The sequence below is a fragment of the Nicotiana attenuata genome, unplaced genomic scaffold, assembly GCF_001879085.1.
Source record: "Nicotiana attenuata strain UT unplaced genomic scaffold, NIATTr2, whole genome shotgun sequence".
NCBI classification, from domain to species: Eukaryota; Viridiplantae; Streptophyta; class Magnoliopsida; order Solanales; family Solanaceae; genus Nicotiana; species Nicotiana attenuata.
Genome location: NW_017670511.1, coordinates 341,197 through 360,001, shown reverse-complemented (window position 1 = coordinate 360,001; position 18,805 = coordinate 341,197).

Sequence of the window (18,805 nt, the reverse complement as noted above, 5' to 3'; positions counted from 1 at the left end):
GGAGGCACCCAGATTATCAGAATACAACTTCAGTGTCAACGCCTCGGGTATCGTCTCAGCCATTGGCAAAATTAGAGATACGATATGGCCCAAGCCTATACAGACCGATCACCTTCTCAGAGGAACCCCATCTTAATGTGTAAGTATCATGGTACTCACGGGCGTAGGACCGAGGATTGCAGGCAGCTCAGAGAGGAAGTAGCCCGATTGTTCAACCAGGGGCACCTTCGAGAATTTCTCAACGACCGGGCCAAGAACCATTTCCGAGAAAGAGATGCAAACAGGAAAAATGAATCTGAAGAACCTCAACATGTCATTCACATGATCATTGGTGGAGTCGATGTCCCACAGGGACCTATATTCAAACGTACCAATGTATCCATCACAAAGGAAAAATGGAATTGGAGCTATGTGCCCGAGGATGCTCTATCATTCTGCGACGAGGAAACGGAGGACGTATACCAGCCTCACAACAATGCCCTAGTAATCTCTATCCTATTCAATAAAGTTCAGGTAAAACGTGTTTTAGTGGATCCAGGTAGCTCTGCAAACATAAACATATCGAGGGTCGTGAAACAACTCGACCTGCAAGATCAGATGATACCTGCGTCCTGGGTGCTGAGTGGCTTCAACATGGCAAGTGAAACAACGAAGGGAGAAATATATTGCCAATAAACGTAGCCGGGACCATACAAGACACCATGTTCCATGTAATCGAAGGTGACATGAGGTATAACGCACTCTTCGGGAGGCCATGGATACACAATATGAGGGCAGTGCCTTCGACTCTCCATCAGATGATGAAGTTCCCGATAGAGGAAGGAGTGATACAATCCACGGAGAACACAATGCTGTAAAAGAGATTTTTGTAATCGAGGAAGTGGTGCCGATACCGGAACTCTTGACCTCGGAGAAGTCGAGCCCCAAAAGCAAACTGGTGGCTAAGTAGCAATCACAGCTCCAAGCCTAGACAGAAGCACGATAACAGGTAATCGAAAGCGAAGAAGGGAACTCCCTAGCTCTTTGAACCTTCGTTGTTCCCCCGAAGCCCGATACTACCAGGTCAACTGCTCAAGAGAAAGGTACACCTGGGAACGGGATTACCCCCGAACTCAGGAAAAAACTCATTTAGTTTCTTATTTATAATATGGATTGCATTGCTTGGTCCTATTTAGATATGACAGGGATTCCGCCCGAACTAACCACACATTGGCTGAGCAACAGTCCCAGGTTTAAACCAGTAAAACAAATATGGAGGCCCTCGGTTCGAAAAGCCTCGTATCAACATCCAGTCAGCAGGATATTCGAAGAACAAACAGCTAAAATGACAAAAGCCTCTATTGATGATATGACTGGTTAGGTCCTGTGTGCAGAGGAGCATTTTTATTCACTTGCAGGAAACAGTCAACATTTCGGGGCGATGTGACAAGAAGCTCAACCTAGAGAAACGTGCCTTCGGAGTTAGCACGGGTAAGTTTCTCGGCTTCATGGTGTCAAATCGGGGCATTAGAATCATCCCCGACCAGGTCAAGGCTCTCGAAGATACCACGATTGCGGATACCAAGATAGGACCGCATTAAGCCCTCGGAGTTGATGGTAAAGGATCTTACAAGCTCGACATGATAGAAGCTCTCATAGGCTCGTGATCTAGAAGACACCCCTTCTTACACGAAGGCCTTAGGTTTTAAAGCATGCGTTGCACTCTTTTTCCCTTGGCGCGGATTTTGTCCCAAATAGGTTTTACCGACAAGGTTTTTAACGAGGCAACAACTATGTTCTGCCTAAGGAAAACTCGATAGTATCCAAGGTTTCTTTTTAATCAACCCCGGATACTGGGGGGCATCACCCTCGGAGGTTATATTTTCAAGGAAAATACTTCATGCCTAAGAGAACCTCGGTAGGAAAACTTTGTAATGGGCCAAATGGTCAGATGAACCGTGTCCATGTAGTAGTCAAGCTCCAACAACAAAGCATGTACACATGTATTAATATCAATAACACTTGGTGTTTCGAAGAAGTCTACTATTACACGAAGTCTACATCCTACGGGAAAAGGCTTAAGAGCCAAAGTATAGAAGCACCCCGAATACTCGGGGACTGTCATCGACAGTCAGCACATCCGAGTCATCAAAATTATTGATTAATAAGACCTCAAAGAGGCACCCCCTCGAAACAAAGGCCAAGTCCAATATACTTGGGGACTAATTTCTCGAACAAATTCGGAAAATTATCGGGAAACAAGTCCAAGTGACATACCCGAAGGCCACAGCCATACTAAAGACTACAGTCATATAAAGGCTACGGCCATACTAAAGACTACGGTCATATAAAGGCTACGGCCATACTAAAGACTACGGTCATATAAAGGCTGCGGCCAAATAATGCGGCTCGGTAACGTCCGACTTCCGCTATAAATTAAAGGTCTTCAAACACTTTACAAAAACCGGTTCAATTAGGCTACCGTCGGCAAAAGCAAAATATAAAAGGCTTCGACAAATTCAGCTCTCGAAAAATCCAAGGGCTTTGATAACGTCGGCCTTCAGAAATACCTCAAGAGGTATTCGATTATGTTTACACAAACAAATTACTGATAAGGTTCTGATATGTCAAACCTTCGAAAAAACCTAGGGGTGCAAAAAACACATGCTATAGCATAATCAAAATTTCACCAAGTCTTTTAAGCTGAAATAAGGGAAAAATTATATAGCCATTCTAAGAGGCCGAATCGGCCCAAATTAAAGAGCCTAAGGGCCGATATATAAGAGCCTAAGGGCCAACTTAAAGAGCCTAAGGGCCGATGTATAAGAGCCCAAGGGCCAACTTCGAAAGGCTTAAGAGCCAATAATATATTATACGAGACTCCATTCTCACTTAGCCGGACTCAAGGGTCACGGTATCCCGAGCTTTAGTCGGATCGATTTAAACTTAGCTCAATGGTTAATATTTCTATCAACAAGGATCTAAGGGTTTACTATATCCCGAGCCTAAGACCATTTCAGGGCCAATCGTTCAATTTATGCAAAAGAGGCATTCCATAAATCAATACAGAATGAAATCCAGTACAAGTCGGAAATGAGATGAAAAGTTCCTATTATATTCCCAAAAGATGATTACAAGGGATGTTTTCACAAGGGATATGTCACACCCAACCTCGGGAGGTGCGACCGACGCTCAATCGAGTGAACCCAATTGAGCAAGCCTTATTAACACTTCTACCCAACTCAATATGATTAAGGAAGCCATGCTTAGGTTGATTTAGACAATAGCAAAATCAAACATTCAACATTTTTAGTTCGTTTTTATCACAAGTCTTAAATCATGGCTAAGTTTCCAAGATTTCATACAGTTGTAGTTTAGAAGAACTAGAGTATAGGTTTATAACACAGTTAATTAACCTATCCAACACCCATACATAACCCACACAAACGTCTACGGAGCCTCTACGGATACAAAAGACAAATTATGACAACGCCGGCAACAAGGCCCCGGCTATAGCTCAAAAGTTGAAGTCTACAACAAAAGATGTAGAACATAATGTCACGCCCCAAAAACCGAGGGACATGACCGGCGCTCGACCGGGTAGCCCCAGTCAAGCGGACCTGGGTGCCTTTCCTATCCCACGTGTTACCCCATATTTTCATTACTCATTAATCAAAAGAAATAGCCATTATAATTAAAACACCTTTTTACGAAATATAAAATAACAAACATGATTACCTAGCGTGGTTTACAGATTTCATCGCCCAACATACAAAATACATTTTTACATAAGTTCGTAACCCACATTTCCTGTCTACGGAGCCTCTAAGGATACAAAAGGATAATACAGTACTTGTCGGGAACAAGGCTCCGGCTATACCTTACACAAAAACCAAAATAAGACTCCGAAGTAAACAGCGGCCTGAGCCACGCTGGGCCCCGAAGGAAAGGAGCTCACCAATACAGCTGACGGAAGATGAAGAGGAGCTATGGTCGGTGGACTGGAGTACCAGCTACTGATCCACCTACAATCATAACACGAATGTAGCGCCCCCGGCAAAAGGGACGTCAGTACATTTGAATTGTACTGGTATGTATGAACAAACTTTGACCTAAGCAAACTCAAACCATACAAAAGTAACACGTAATAATGGAATCAACAATAAAATACACATGAAAGGAAACAATCAAGCCAAACAAATTTACAATCTCTCAATTTCCCCTTCAACAATTTTTCACATCAATGATTTCACAATTTTTTCTCATATTTTCATTTCAGTAGTGATATCGATCACTTTCCATCCTTATTACCTCGGCCACCCTTATTACTTCGGCCACCCTTATCACTACAACCCACACCTTATTACTTCGTGTTGCGGCGCGCAACCCGATCACACCGAACAATCTCAATTCACAAACAATACCACAACAAATACAATTCACAAAGAACAACAACAATTCTCAAGGAATAACAACAACAATTCTCAAAGAGCAACAACAACAATTGACAAGAACTTCCATAGACATCAATACCATTTCCATCGTATTCCACATCTCATATGCATTTCATGTTACAACGAGAATTTCCCCCGACAAGCCATATATGTTATTACCTCAACTATTCCAATTACATCAATTACCATTTCCTTCCATCATTTGTTTCACAATTCTTACCACATAGCACATTCACAATCACACACTTGGTTTGCTGCCAATTACTTACATCGTTATATCGAAAGACATAACCACAAACACTCAACTGTACCAATCACAAGAATTTCACAGACAATCCACGTAGAAATCACACAGCAAGCACACAACACCAAACAAGGTGATTTTAAAAAGGTCAAAGTTATCCATACATACTTGGAGTCGAATCCCTTTTTATTTTGTACTTTCAACTTCACCAAAAAGCCTAGCAACGTCAATCTAGTGCACAAATTAACACATATTCTCAGAATCAAAGTTCACAATCACTATTCGAACACATTTAGGCTATCAACCCTCCTTCGTACAATGCTTTACTCCTACCCAATCCCTCTTACTAGATTTTAGGTTCTAAAAGACATGCATGACTGTTTCAACCTCTATTATCAAGAACCAATGCATGAGACTTCCCCCCCCCCACCCCACTAATTAAACCTGAAAGTTAATGAAAATGGGTTAGGGATTTTACCTACAAGAATGGGGACGAAGACACTTGCTTTGAAATTTCCCGGCCCGGATAGTTTTGAAGAATCAATTTGAAGAAGATGAACTCTCTCTCTCTCAAGAACCCCTCCTCCCTCTCTCTTATTTTGTTCAGAAACTTGTTAAAATGAGGGGGTTGGGGTGTTTTATTAAAAAGGGGGTCGGGTCTGCGGTCGCACTTTGCGATCGCAGATCCGAAATGCGGTTCGCAGAATGGACTGCAAAAAGTGTTCCAAAAACCTGATTCCACTGTTTGGGTATGCGGCGGAAATGCAGTCCGCATACACGGTTTGCGGTCGCATAATGCACCGCATTTTTGACCTCAAACTGACTGACATACTGGCTCACTTTGAGGTGGAATTGCGGTCCGCATATCAGTTATGCGGTCGCATAATGGACCGCATTTTGACCATAATTTTAACCAAACCGCTGACTCATTATGCGGCAGAAATACGGTCCGCATACTTGATTTGCGACCGCATTCTTGACCGCAAAATAGCACTTTTCTGGAAAAACTTGGTTCTTTGAGCACACATTTTTGAGCACTGGGTTTTGAGCTCCGGACCCTGACCCTACGAGCTACTGGGTTTTGAGCACACATTTTTCACGGGGCCTTACACATAACCCCTTGAAGGAAAAAGGGGCTCACCGAGACTTCGAGATGAGGACACTCCGCTACGCACGATTGGCATTGTCCGCTATAGAGCCACCTACATTCATTTAAAAATGTAGCGCCCCCGGCAAAAGGGACCTTAGTACCATGGAATAGTACTAGTATGTATAACTAAACACCACCTAGTAAGAAAGAACTTTCATACGAGAATAAGGAAATCACAAGTATAACTCAAAACTTTAAACGATCACCACATTATCAAATAAAAGAATCATACAATTTTCACATCATTTTTCCATAACTTTTAGTTTGGGACATTTCACACTATTCATCATTGTTCACAATACCACCGCTATCTTGAGCGGATTCCGATCTCGACCCGATCGGCTAGGTTGCCTCATTTGAGTCATATACTTCAATAACAATCTCATTTTCCCTTTTACTGGAATTCATTCACAATACCACCGCTATCTTAAGCAGAGTCCGATCTCGGCCCGATCGGCTAGGCCGCCTTACCAGGGCGTCGTTCCCTTCTTATTAATCATCTCGTTTCAATCTTTGTTTCACATATATCATTTCATAGGCACATAGGGACACAACTATCACATCATTTTTGGCACTAGGGCACATTTCACATCATTCCCAATTTCAATGTTAGCTTTGCAATTTAGGATAATAGGTGCACACAAGAGCAATTTAAATTGTAAGCATAGATAAGACTTCATAGATGGCACAACATGTGCAGCTTCATCTCAGTTTAAGGTCTAAACATTTCAATACATGATTCATGTTCCTTGCACCTTTTCAAGTTATCAAGAATAGCACATTGATCATATTGAGACACATCTTTCATGCATATAAGGTTACAACCCCAAATTCATGTGAAACAACAATTAATACAACAATTCAATTTTAATCTTTCCGTATTTACACAAACACCAACAGAGCTCAATTTCTAAAAGACGGGGTTTTAGCCATACATACCTCAACTGAGCTTTCCCTTAATCCTAAAATGTTCCGGAATGTTCGCAACTTCAATCTATTTAAGCAATGTAGCACAATTGAACCCATAATTAGGAAAAGATCATAATCTTAGCTCGCTTGAGCATTTTATCAAGCATTGAGTGTTCATTAAAGCCTTATGGTCCTTTTATGCAAGGTTATACTAGCCCTTTCCCCATGCCTCTCTATTTATAATTTCCACATATCTTCTAAGAACACATGCATGCAATGTAGTCACCCTTATCCCCATGAATTACCTCACTAATGACCCCTTATAGCTATGTTTAAAATTAAGAGCTGAGGTGATGAAGTCTTACCTCCTGGGATGAAGGTTTAGGTGCCTCACATGATTATCTTCAATGTTTTAACAAGGATTTGTGGAGCAATTTTTTGATGAAGAGCACTTCCCCTCTCTTAGACCCTCTTTCTCACTCTAAAAGCACCAGCAAAATAGGCTCAAAATAAGCTATTGCACAAGATATAACGACAGGGGATCGTGTTTAAAATTTAGAAATCTGGAGCCCCGACACAGATCCGCGGTCGCATGGGCGATCGCGAAGTTGACATGCGGCCCGCAGAATGGACCGCAAAAATGTTCCCAAAAACCTGAACAAACTGCCTGGGTATGCCACAAGAATGCGATCTGCATACCTGTTCTGCGGTCGCATATTGCACCGCAGAACTGCCCCTCGCAAAATTCCAAGGGGATTATGCGATGACTATGCGGCCCGCATATTGATTATGTGATCGCATAAGTGGCCGCATAGTTGACCTCAAAATTGACCAACACACTGCTTCACTCTGCGGCGACTATGCGGTCCGCATTGCTGTTATGCGACCGCATACTGGACCGCAGAATCGCACTTTTCTGGAACACATTATTCCTTGACTTTTTAATGCATAGATCACTCCAAAGGGTTCGAACCGCGGCGAGCGAATTTTACAAATTTCTAACACGTATTCCTAACTTGGCACTAAGAGCTCTCGGGTTTTGAGTAGAAATTTTCACGGGACTTACATCCTCCCCTACTTAGGATCATTCGTCCTCGAATGAGGATCAAGGTTCACTCATTAGCAATCTTTATGCAATCTCAGCTTTTCACAATCATGAAACACCTCAACAGCCCCGAATTTGGCTAACTCCCTAAGTTTCTAAAAATTTCGCTAGAGTTTCCTTTGTATCTAGGCCTATCCACCTGTCAGAGAGCCCCAAAAACATATCCTAACAGCATATACATATTCCATAGACACAACATAACCTGTACAATACTAATCGTGGCCGCATAGGCAATCATATAACCACAATGAAACAGAACAGTTTTACATAGATCAAATCAAGGATACAGAGTTCATAGGGACCAAATTGATGAAAGCTATTACATGGCTATACAAACAAATCTGGGTACTTCCTTCTCATTTCTTCCTCGGCTTCCCAAGTGGCTTCTTCAACCTGCTGGTTTCGCCATAACACCTTTACGGAGGCAATTTCCTTATTTCTCAATTTCTTGACCTGCCTGTCAAGAACGGCAACTGGAACTTCTTGATAGGACAACTCTTCATTAACCTCAATAGTTTCAACTAGCACAATAGTGGACGGATCTCCCACGACCTTCTTCAACATAGACACATGGAAGACTGGTGTACCAATGACATCTTGGGTGGCAGCTCGAGCTTGTATGCCACCTGACCAATCCTCTGAATGATCATGTACGGTCCGATATACCTTGGACTTAATTTTCCTTTCTTCCCAAACCGCATGTTACCCTTCATGGGGGAAACTTTCAAAAACACCCGATCATCTTCTTTGAACTCCAAATCTCTTCGACGAACGTCCCAATAAGACTTTTGGCGACTCTGAGCAGTTTTTAACCTTTATTTAATAATTTTGACTTTCTCCATGGCCTAGTGCACAAGGTCCGGCCCTATCAATTCAGCTTCTCCAACCTCGAACCACCCAATGGGAGACCTACATCTCCTACCATACAATGCCTCAAATGGTGCCATCTGGATACTAGCGTGGAAGCTGTTGCTATAAGCAAACTCTATGAGTGGCAAATGATCATCCCAGCTACCTTTGAAGTCAAGAGCACAAGCATGCAACATGTCCTCAAGCGTTTGAATAGTTTGCTCTGCTTGCCCGTCGGTCTGAGGGTGAAAGATGTGCTAAGATTTACCTGCGTGCCCAAACCTTACTGAAATTTCTTCCAAAAGTTGGTCGTGAATTGAGCCCCTCGATCAGAAATGTTTGAGACTTGAGTACCATGCAACCTGACTATTTTCTTGATATACAACTGAGCATACTGTTTCGCTGTGTCGGTAGATTTTATTGGCAAGAAGTGCGCTGATTTTGTGAGTCGATCCACGATCACCCAAATTGAGTCGAACTTACGGGGAGTGAGCGGTAACCCTACCACAAAATCCATGTTGATCATTTCCCATTTCCACATTGGAATTTCTATGCTTTAAGCCAACCCACCGGGCCTTTGATGTTCGGCCTTCACTTGTTGACAGTTCGGACATCTTGCCACAAAGTCTGCCACCTCCTTTTTTCATGTTATTCCACCAATAAACTTCCTTGAGATCATGATACGTTTTTGTAGAACCTGGGTGCACAGAATACCTGGAAGTGTGAGCTTCCGTCATGATCCTTTCCCGTAGACCGTTAATATCCGGAACACATAGGCGGCCTTAGTAACGTAGGGTACCATCATCCATGCCAAAGGAAAAAGCTGTGGTCTTGTGTTTATGAATCTCCTCATTCAGTTGTGCTAATAATGGATCATTGAATTGCTTCTCTTTCTCCTCCGCCACAAGCGACGATTCAGCCATATTCTGCACAATTATCCCTCCTTCATTAGAGTCCGCAAGGCGAACTCCCAAACTAGCCAATTGAACCTCCTGGGCCAACGGCCTTTGATACGCCTCCAAACGAGCCAAACTTCCCATAGATTTTCGACTAAGAGCGTCCGCCACAACATTAGCCTTTCCTGAGTGATAGAAAATATCAATGTCATAGTCCTTGAGTAACTATAACCATCTTCTTTGTCTCAGATTCAACTCCTTCTACTTGAAAATATATTGAAGGCTCTTGTGGTCAGTGAAAACATACACATGGACCCCATATAGATAATGTCGCCAAATATTTAGCGCAAACACCACTGCTGCAAGCTCTAAGTCATGGGTTGGATAATTCTTTTCATGATTCTTCAGTTGCCTAGAAGCGTAGGCTATAACCTTGCCGTGTTGCATTAACACATACCCAAGCCCGATCCTTGAAGCATCGCAATACACCACAAACCCCTCTGTACCCTCTGGTAGGGTTAATACCGGTGTTGTAGTCAATCTTGATTTCAATTCTTGAAAGCTCATTTCACAAGCATCGGACCACTGGAACTTCACTGCTTTCTAGGTCAATTTAGTCAATGGAGAGGCAAGAGTAGAAAATCCCTCCACAAACCTTCTGTAGTACCCATCCAAACCCAAGAAACTACGGATCTCAGTTGGAGTGATAGGTCTACGCCAATTCTTTACTGCTGCAATCTTTTATGGATCAACCATAATTCCTTCCCTGGAGACGACATGACCTAAAAACGTGATAGATTCAAGCCAAAATTCACATTTTGAAAATTTTGCATACAATTGGTGTTGCTAAAGAGTCTGCAGTACCGCCATAACATGGTTAGCATGATCCTCTCGTCTTCGGGAATACACAAGAATAGCGTCAATGAACACTATCACAAAGGAGTCTATAAAAGGCTTAAAGACTCGATCCATATGATCCATGAAGGCTGCCGGGGCATTTGTTAGCCCAAAAGACATTACCAAAAATTCAAAGTGCCCATACCGAGTTCCAAAAGTTGTTTTCAAAATATCCTGCTCCCTTATCTTCAATTGATGATACCCGGACGGCAAGTCAATTTTTGAAAAACACGTAGCACCTTGCAATTGATCAAACAAGTCATCCATCCTTGGTAGAGGGTATTTATTTTTGATTGTCACTTTGTTAAGTTGCCGGTAATCAATACACATCCGTAGTGACCCATCTTTCTTCCTTACAAACAAAACTGGTGCGCCCCAAGGTGACACACTTGGCCGGATGAAACCTTTTTCTAACAAATCTTTCAATTATTCCTTTAGCTCTTTCAGTTCTGTCGGTGCCATTCTATAAGGTGGAATTGATATAGGCTGCGTTCCTGGCATCACATCGATCCTAATATCAATCTCCCTGTCTGGTGGGATCTGAGGGAGCTCATCTGGAAAGACATCCGGAAATTCATTCACAATTGGCACGGACTCAAGGCTAAGTGCATCGGCATCGGTGTCCGTAACCCGAACTAAATGGTAGATACACCCCTTCTTGATCATCTTTGCGGCCTTAAGGTAAGAAATAAACCTACCTTTAGGCACTACATTATCCCTTTTCCATTCAACAACGGGCTCAATAGGAAAATCAAGCCTCATAGTTCTAGTCCGACAATCAAGCTTGGCAAAACATGAATAAAGCCAATCCATTCACATTATTACATCAAAATCAACCATTCGCAATTCAATGAGATCGGCCACGGTATCCCTACCACGCACTGTGACAACACAACCTCTATAAAGTGGAGCAGCTGTAATAGACTCACCAACCAGAGTAGACACAAAAAATGGCTCATGAAGATGATCCGGTCTATCCCAAATTCCATAGCAACAAAAGGGGTAACATAGGACAAGGTGGAACCAGGGTCAATAAGTGCATACACATCATGAGATTGGACAGTCAGAATACCTGAAACAACATCTGGAGAAGCCTCTGCAGTCCGGCGACAACTCATAGCATAGAACCGGCTGGGTCCTCCCGAACTCTGCGCACCACCCCTAGCTGCACCACGCCCCGCGGGTGCTGGGGTACCTCGAGCTGGAGAGGGCGCTAAAGATGTAGCAGCTGCTGGGCTGGCTGGCTGTGCTGTGCCCCTACCTGCTCCCTGGCGGGATGCACGACAATGCCTCTGAATATGACCCCTCATCTCACATCCATAACATATGGGCAACTCCACGTAGCAAATACCCGAGTGCATCTTCCCGTACCTGGGGCACAGGGACCTCTGCTGCTGTTGGGACCTCCCTCCTGACCGACCTCGCTGGTGGGATCCCCTGTCGCCCTGACTTGGCCTGAAACGACTCTACTGCTGTTGCTGGCTGGGCCCTGACGGTGGTGCACTGGCTGAAGATTGTGCAACAGACTGGGACAGCCCTGATGATCCTCCTCGGAAAGCTGATCTTCCCTCACCTAGTGACTCACCCATGTTGCCCGGACCGGGTCTTTCTGTTACCCTCTCTCTCCATTCTTTTCTTCAGTTTGCGGTTCTCTGTGGCCTGAGCAAATGCTACCATCTTACCCTAATTCATGTCAGAATTCAAGGCAGCTGTAGAAGCCTCATTAATAGTCAAAGGATTAAGGCCTTGAACAAACCGACACACCCTAGCCTCCATTGTGGGCAACATGTGAATAGCATATTTGGACAGGCGGGCAAACACCATATGGTACTCCCATGCACTTCTACTACCTTGCTTCAGATTCTCAAACTCTGTTGCACGGGCTGCCCTTGTCTCGGCTGGCAGGAAATGATCTATAAATGCATCGGCAAACTCGCTCCACCTCGCCGGAGGGCTCCCCTCCTCACGGGAATCTTTCCACAACTCAAACCACGAATAGGCCGCCCCTTTCAGACGGTAGGAAGCTAACTCTACTTCCTCTATCTCAGTTGCACGCATAACCCTGAGGCTCTTGTGCATCTCATCAATAAAATCCTGAGGGTCCTCTTCTGGATTGGCACCCGTAAACACTGGAGGGTCTAACTGAAGAAATCTGTTCACCTTGGAACTGGTGGAATCCCCTTGCTGGCTAGATGAACTGGGTGCGACATTAGACCTTTGGGCCTGATAGGCCACTAGCTGAGTCAACATCTGAATAGCTCCCCTAAGATCCCCATCAGAAATACCAGAACCGAATGTTGGGGCTGGAGGCGGAACATGAGTATCAATGGGTGGGATAGTGGTACCCCCCGTAGATTTAGGAACTGAGGTAGTCTACACTGGAGTAGAAGAATCAGGCAGGGTGATTAGCACGACGATTATCCTCCCCCGTAATATCAAGTAGTGAATCATCAGCCACTCCTGGGGTGGCACTAGCTCCTTGGCCAATTCTGGCTTTCTTCTTAGGTGCCATGTACTGAAAATTGAAGGAATGCACTAGTTAGAGGAGAAATAGTTTCACAATTGCCGCACGATCCAGAATATCAAAGAAGGGTGTTATTCCTAATGCCCAAGTAGCCTCCAACTTATAAATGTGGTCGACATCACACCGATAAGAAGGACTCTACTAGACACGGCTCTGAGACGTCCTAGGATACTTTAAAACCATAGGCTCTGATACCAAGTTTGTCACGCCCCAACCTCGGGAGGCGCGACCGGCGCTCCATCGAGTCAACCCAACTGAGCAAGCCTTATTAACACTTTCTACCTAACTCAATACGATTAAGGAAGCCATGCTTTCGTTTATTTAGACAATAGCAAAATCGAACATTCGACATTGTTAGTTCATTTTTATATCACAAATCTTAAATCATGTCTAAGTTTCCAAGATTTCATATAGTTATAGTTTAGAAGAACTAGAGAATAAGGTTAAAACACAGTTCATTAACCCATCCAACACCCATACATAACCCACACAAACATCTACCGAGCCTCTATGGATACAAAAGACAAATTATGACAACGCCTGTAACAAGGCCCTGGCTATACCTCAAAAGTGGAAGTCTACAACAAAAGATGTACAGCATAACCCCTTGAAGGAAAAAGGGGCTCACCGAGACTTCGAGAGGAGGACACTCCGCTACGCGCGATCGGCACTGTCCGCTAGAGCCACCTACATTCACTTAAAAATGTAGCGCCCCCGGAAAAAGGGACGTTAGTACCATGGAATAGTACTAGTATGTATAACTAAACACCATCTAGTTGGAAAGAACTTTCACACGAGAATAAGGAAATCACGAGTATAACTCAAAACTTTAAACGATCACCACATTATCAAATAAAAGAATCATACAATTATCACATCATTTTTCCATAGCTTTTAGTTTGGGGCATTTCACACTATTCATCACTGTTCACAATACCACCACTATCTTGAGAGGAGTCCGATCTCGACCCGATCGGCTAGGTTGCCTCATTTTAGACATATACTTCAATCACAATCTCATTTTCCCTTTTTCCGTAATTCATTCACAATACCACCGCTATCTTGAGCGGAGTCCGATCTCGGCCCGATCGGCTAGGCCGCCTTACCAGGGCGTTGTTCCCTTCTTATAAATCATCTCATTTCAATCTTTGTTTCACATATATCATTTCATAGGCACTTGGGGCCACATCTATCACATCATTTCTGGCACTAGGGCACATTTCACATCATTCCCAATTTCAATGTTAGCTTTGCAATTTAGGATAATAGGTGCACACAAGAGCAATTTAAATTGTAAGCATAGATAAGAATTCATAGATGGCACAATATGTGCAGCTTCAATCTCAATTTAAGGTCTAAGCATTTCAATACATGATTCATATTTCTTGCACCTTTTCAAGTTATCAAGAATAGCACATTGATCATATTGCGACACATCTTTCACGCATATAAGGTTACAACCCCAAATTCATGTGAAACAACAATTAATACAACAATTCAATTTTAATCTTACCGTATTTACACAAACACCAACAGAGCTCAATTTCTAAAGATGGGGTTTTAGCCATACATACCTCAATTGGGCTTTCCCTTAATCCTAAAATGTTCCGGAATGTTCACAACTTCAATCTATTTAAGCAATATAGCACAATTGAACCCATAATCAGGAAAAAATCATAATCTTAGCTTGCTTGAGCATTTTATCAAGCATTGAGTGTTCATTAAGGCCTTATGGTCATTTTATGCAAGATTATACAAGACCTTTTGTCGCGCCCCCTTTTTCTCACGAAATCGGGTTTATGACATTTGGTTGGGACGACTCTTTCCTTTTGGGAAAGGGGTTTTGCAATTTTGAAGAGTCGCCACCTAACGATTTTAAGGTGCGTTAGGTCACCTATGGGGTTTAACTACAACTATGTTTGATAACCAGATATAGGGTAAGGGCTTGAAATTATCCCAAGGGGAAGGTGTTAGGCACCCCTCAGGATCCACTAGTGTGGTTCTCGGCCAGATAGTTTCGTGAATTTGTGCAATTAACAAGTAAACAAACAAGGCTCAAATAATAGGAGATTTTAAATACACAAGTGTTTGAAAACGATTAAATAAAGCAGGGTTTCGAAGAGAGTTATAATCTAAGCATGTTGATGAATATAAAGGGGTCCTAGGTTTGTTTATAATATGGATCACATCAATGCAATACCCGGTAATCACTCCTCAAAAGAGGGGCTACACGTGGTATTAGTGCACCGGTCATCATATCCATATCTACCCTTCCCACCCCGTAAAGGTATTAAAGCACGGATTGGTCTTGACCTCTATTGTGTGCTATTACCCGTCCCATTCCTATCAGTCCCGAAGGAATTTTAGGACTACTATTCCTAAAAGAGGGAGGATTTTAGCATATAGGGAAAAATTGGGTGTCAACAGCTGCCCTTCTTTACCCAGGATGGATGAAAGAGTTTTCGGGTAAAGATATGATAGCCAATTTTGACCGAGCGACATTTCAAGAACGGACGCAATATCTAGGGCAGGGTGAGTGGACGATTTACGGGAATGGTTAGGTTCTGATATGGCTGAGGGAACTGGAGCGGGATCACTCCTGCTAGGATAGCCGTTGCTCGCCGGTTTACCTGCAAATGAGCGATACAAGCATATATTGTGCGTAAATTTAGACAAGATGGAAATTCCCGTTTTACCACGAATGCTGTCTTTGGGCGGTTAGGATGACGTCCTTAGACCATGATGTCCTAGGCCATGAAGCGTATGATAAAGGATTCGCAGGCCATAAAATGATGTTCTCGGGCTATGAGGATGGTGCCTCCGAACCATGACGCCTTTGAATAATGATATGCAAAAGATTGAAAGAAATCATTGGGCCATGACATGGTGTTCTCGGGCTATGAAGATGGTGCCTCTGAACGATGACGCCTTTGGATGAGTTGGCGATATTTCAGCCCATGAAGGATGCAGTAGCATGTGGCGATCTTTCAGCCGTGCAATATGGCGATCTTTAAGCCGTGCAATGTGGCGATCTATCAGCCGTGCAATGTGGCGATCGTTCAGCCGTGCAATGTGGCGATCTTTCAGGCGTGCCAATATGGCGATGTTTCAGCCGTGCAATGTGGCGATCTTTCAACCGTGCAATGTAGGAGGAGACAACGTTTAATCTCGGAAGGCAGAATGGTAGCCTTATGCAATGCAAATGCAGATAGACGTAGAGCTTAACTTTAGAAGGCAGAATGGTAGCCTTATGCAAGTTGGAGGGCAGAATGGTAGCCTTATGCAATGCAAATGTAGATAGAGGTAGAGCTTAACCTTGGAAGGCAGAACGGTAGCCTTATGCATGTTGGAAGGCAAAATGGTAGCCTTATGCAGGTTGGAAGGTAGAATGGTAGCCTTATGCAATGCAAATGCAGATAGAGGTAGAGCTTAACCTCGGAAGGCAGAATGGTAGCCTTATGCAGGTTGGAAGATAGAATTGTAGCCATATGTAAGAATAAAATAGCAAATGACAGTAGAGTTTCTTAGCTGATAGCAAATTGCGGCGTGGTGATTACTGGGAGCATTGTAACACATGGAACATTATGGGTGTGTGCTGATAGCATATGTTGGTAAGTGCAATGGTTCAGAGAATCGCATTTTTGAACAATGTTTGTTCTATGGACGTACAGTACGTTCAATGATTTTGTAATCCTAGTGCCTGCATCCAGAGAAAAATCGTGAGTTTTGTAAAGGGAAGGTTTGCTCGTATCCCCGTTGTCTTTGCTTGACTCCTTCGGCTTTGATCTGGCGATACCGTCTGAATCATTGGGGTGGCGTTGATAAACCAAGAAGTTACAATAATAGACATGCACGATTTTGTAAAAGTATGACGTAAATGTATAATTAAAACTAGTTTTTAGGTGAACCGCCGACTGTGACGCAATTTAGGACATTGCAACCTCTCCTGCTACGAAATTTTGAGGGTCCTCCTCAAAATTCTGCCCCAGTTTGATGGGTTGACATTTCTGACTGTTGCTCGTGCGGCTATCGGCTGAAATTACATCGGAATTTTGAGGGTCCTCCTCAAAATTCTGACCTAGTTTCCAATTGCGGGGGGAAATGAAAATTTTATTGAATTATGACCGAACCCATTGGGCTGTCTACGTATTCCCTCTTAAACGGGAATCAGGTCAGGCGTAGTTCAATTTGCCTCATACAAGGAAAGCATAAATATTACACATAGTAACGCTTGACTGCATCTGAATTAATCGGCTTTGGCCAGACTTCTCCGTCCATTTCTGCAAGTATGAGGGTTTCTCCTATCAAAACCCGGTGAACCATGTACGGACCCTGACAGTTGGGAGAGAACTTCCCTTTGGCTTCATCTTGATGCGGAAAAGTTTCCTTCAACACCAGCTGCCCCAGTGTGAACTGTCTTGGCTTGACTCTTTTGTTGAAGGCTATGCACATTCTGTTCTGATAGAGTTGACCATGGCAAACTGCATTCATTCTCTTTCCGTCTATAAGAGCTACTTGCTCATAACGACTCTTCACCCACTGTGCGTCGTTGAGCATAGCTTCCTATATGATCCTTAGGGAAGGAATTTCTACTTCGGCGGGGATGACGGCCTCTGTACCATAAACCAGCATATAGGGGGTTGCCGTGGTTGATGTGCGGACTATGGTGCGATACCCCAACAGAGCAAACGATAACTTCTCGTGCCACTGTTTATGCTTCTCTATCATTTTCCTCAATATTTTCTTGATGTTCTTGTTGGAGGCTTCTACGGCTCCATTCATTTGAGGCCTATAGGCTGTGGAATTCTGGTGTCTGATCTTGAAGGTTTCACACGTGGCATTCATCAAGTAACTGTTAATATTGGAGCCATTATCAGTGATGATTGACTCTGGGATACCGAATCGACAAACAATGCGGTTGCGGACAAAGTCTGCCACGACTTTCTTAGTTACTGCCTTGTAAGATGCTGCTTCGACCCACTTGGTGAAATAGTCGATTGCTACTAGGATAAACATGTATCCGTTGGAAGCGGCAGGCTCGATTGGTCCAATGACGTCCATTCCCCAGGCGGCGAACGGCCACAGTGAGCTTGTTGTGTTGAGCTCGCTTGGAGGTACCTTTATTATGTCTGCATGTATCTGACAGCGATGGCATTTCCGGATGTACTGGATGTAGTCTGGTTTCATAGTCATCCAAAAGTAACCAGCCGGAGTATTTTCTTTGCTAAGACAAAACCGTTCATATGCGGACCGCAGGTCCCAGCATGCATTTCCTCTAGCGGCTTGGATGCTTCCCTTGCTTCAACACATCTTAATAGTCCCAAATCAGGAGTCCTCCTATACAGGATTCCTCTGCAGTGAAAGAAGTTGTTGGACAACCTCCGAAGTGTGCATTTCTGAGTATGATTGGCAAGCTCCGGGTATTCTCCTTTTGCAAAATATTCCTTGATATCATGAAACCAAGGCCTTCTGTCTGCTTCCTCTTCAACATGGGCACAGTAAGCTGGCTGATTATGAATTTTCACTGGAATGGGATCACTGAAATTCTTGTCGGGATGCTGTATCATAGATGATAGAGTATCCAATGCATCGGCGAATTCATTCTAGATTCTGGGAACATGTTGGAATTCCGTCTTTGTGAACCTCTTTCTCAATTCTTGTACGTGATGCAAATACGGAAGTATCTTGGAGTCCTTGGTTGCCCATTGCTCTCGTACCTGATGTATGAGCAAATCTGAATCTCCATCGCTAGCAGCTCTTGCACATTCATGTCAATGGCCATTTTAAGTCCTAAGATG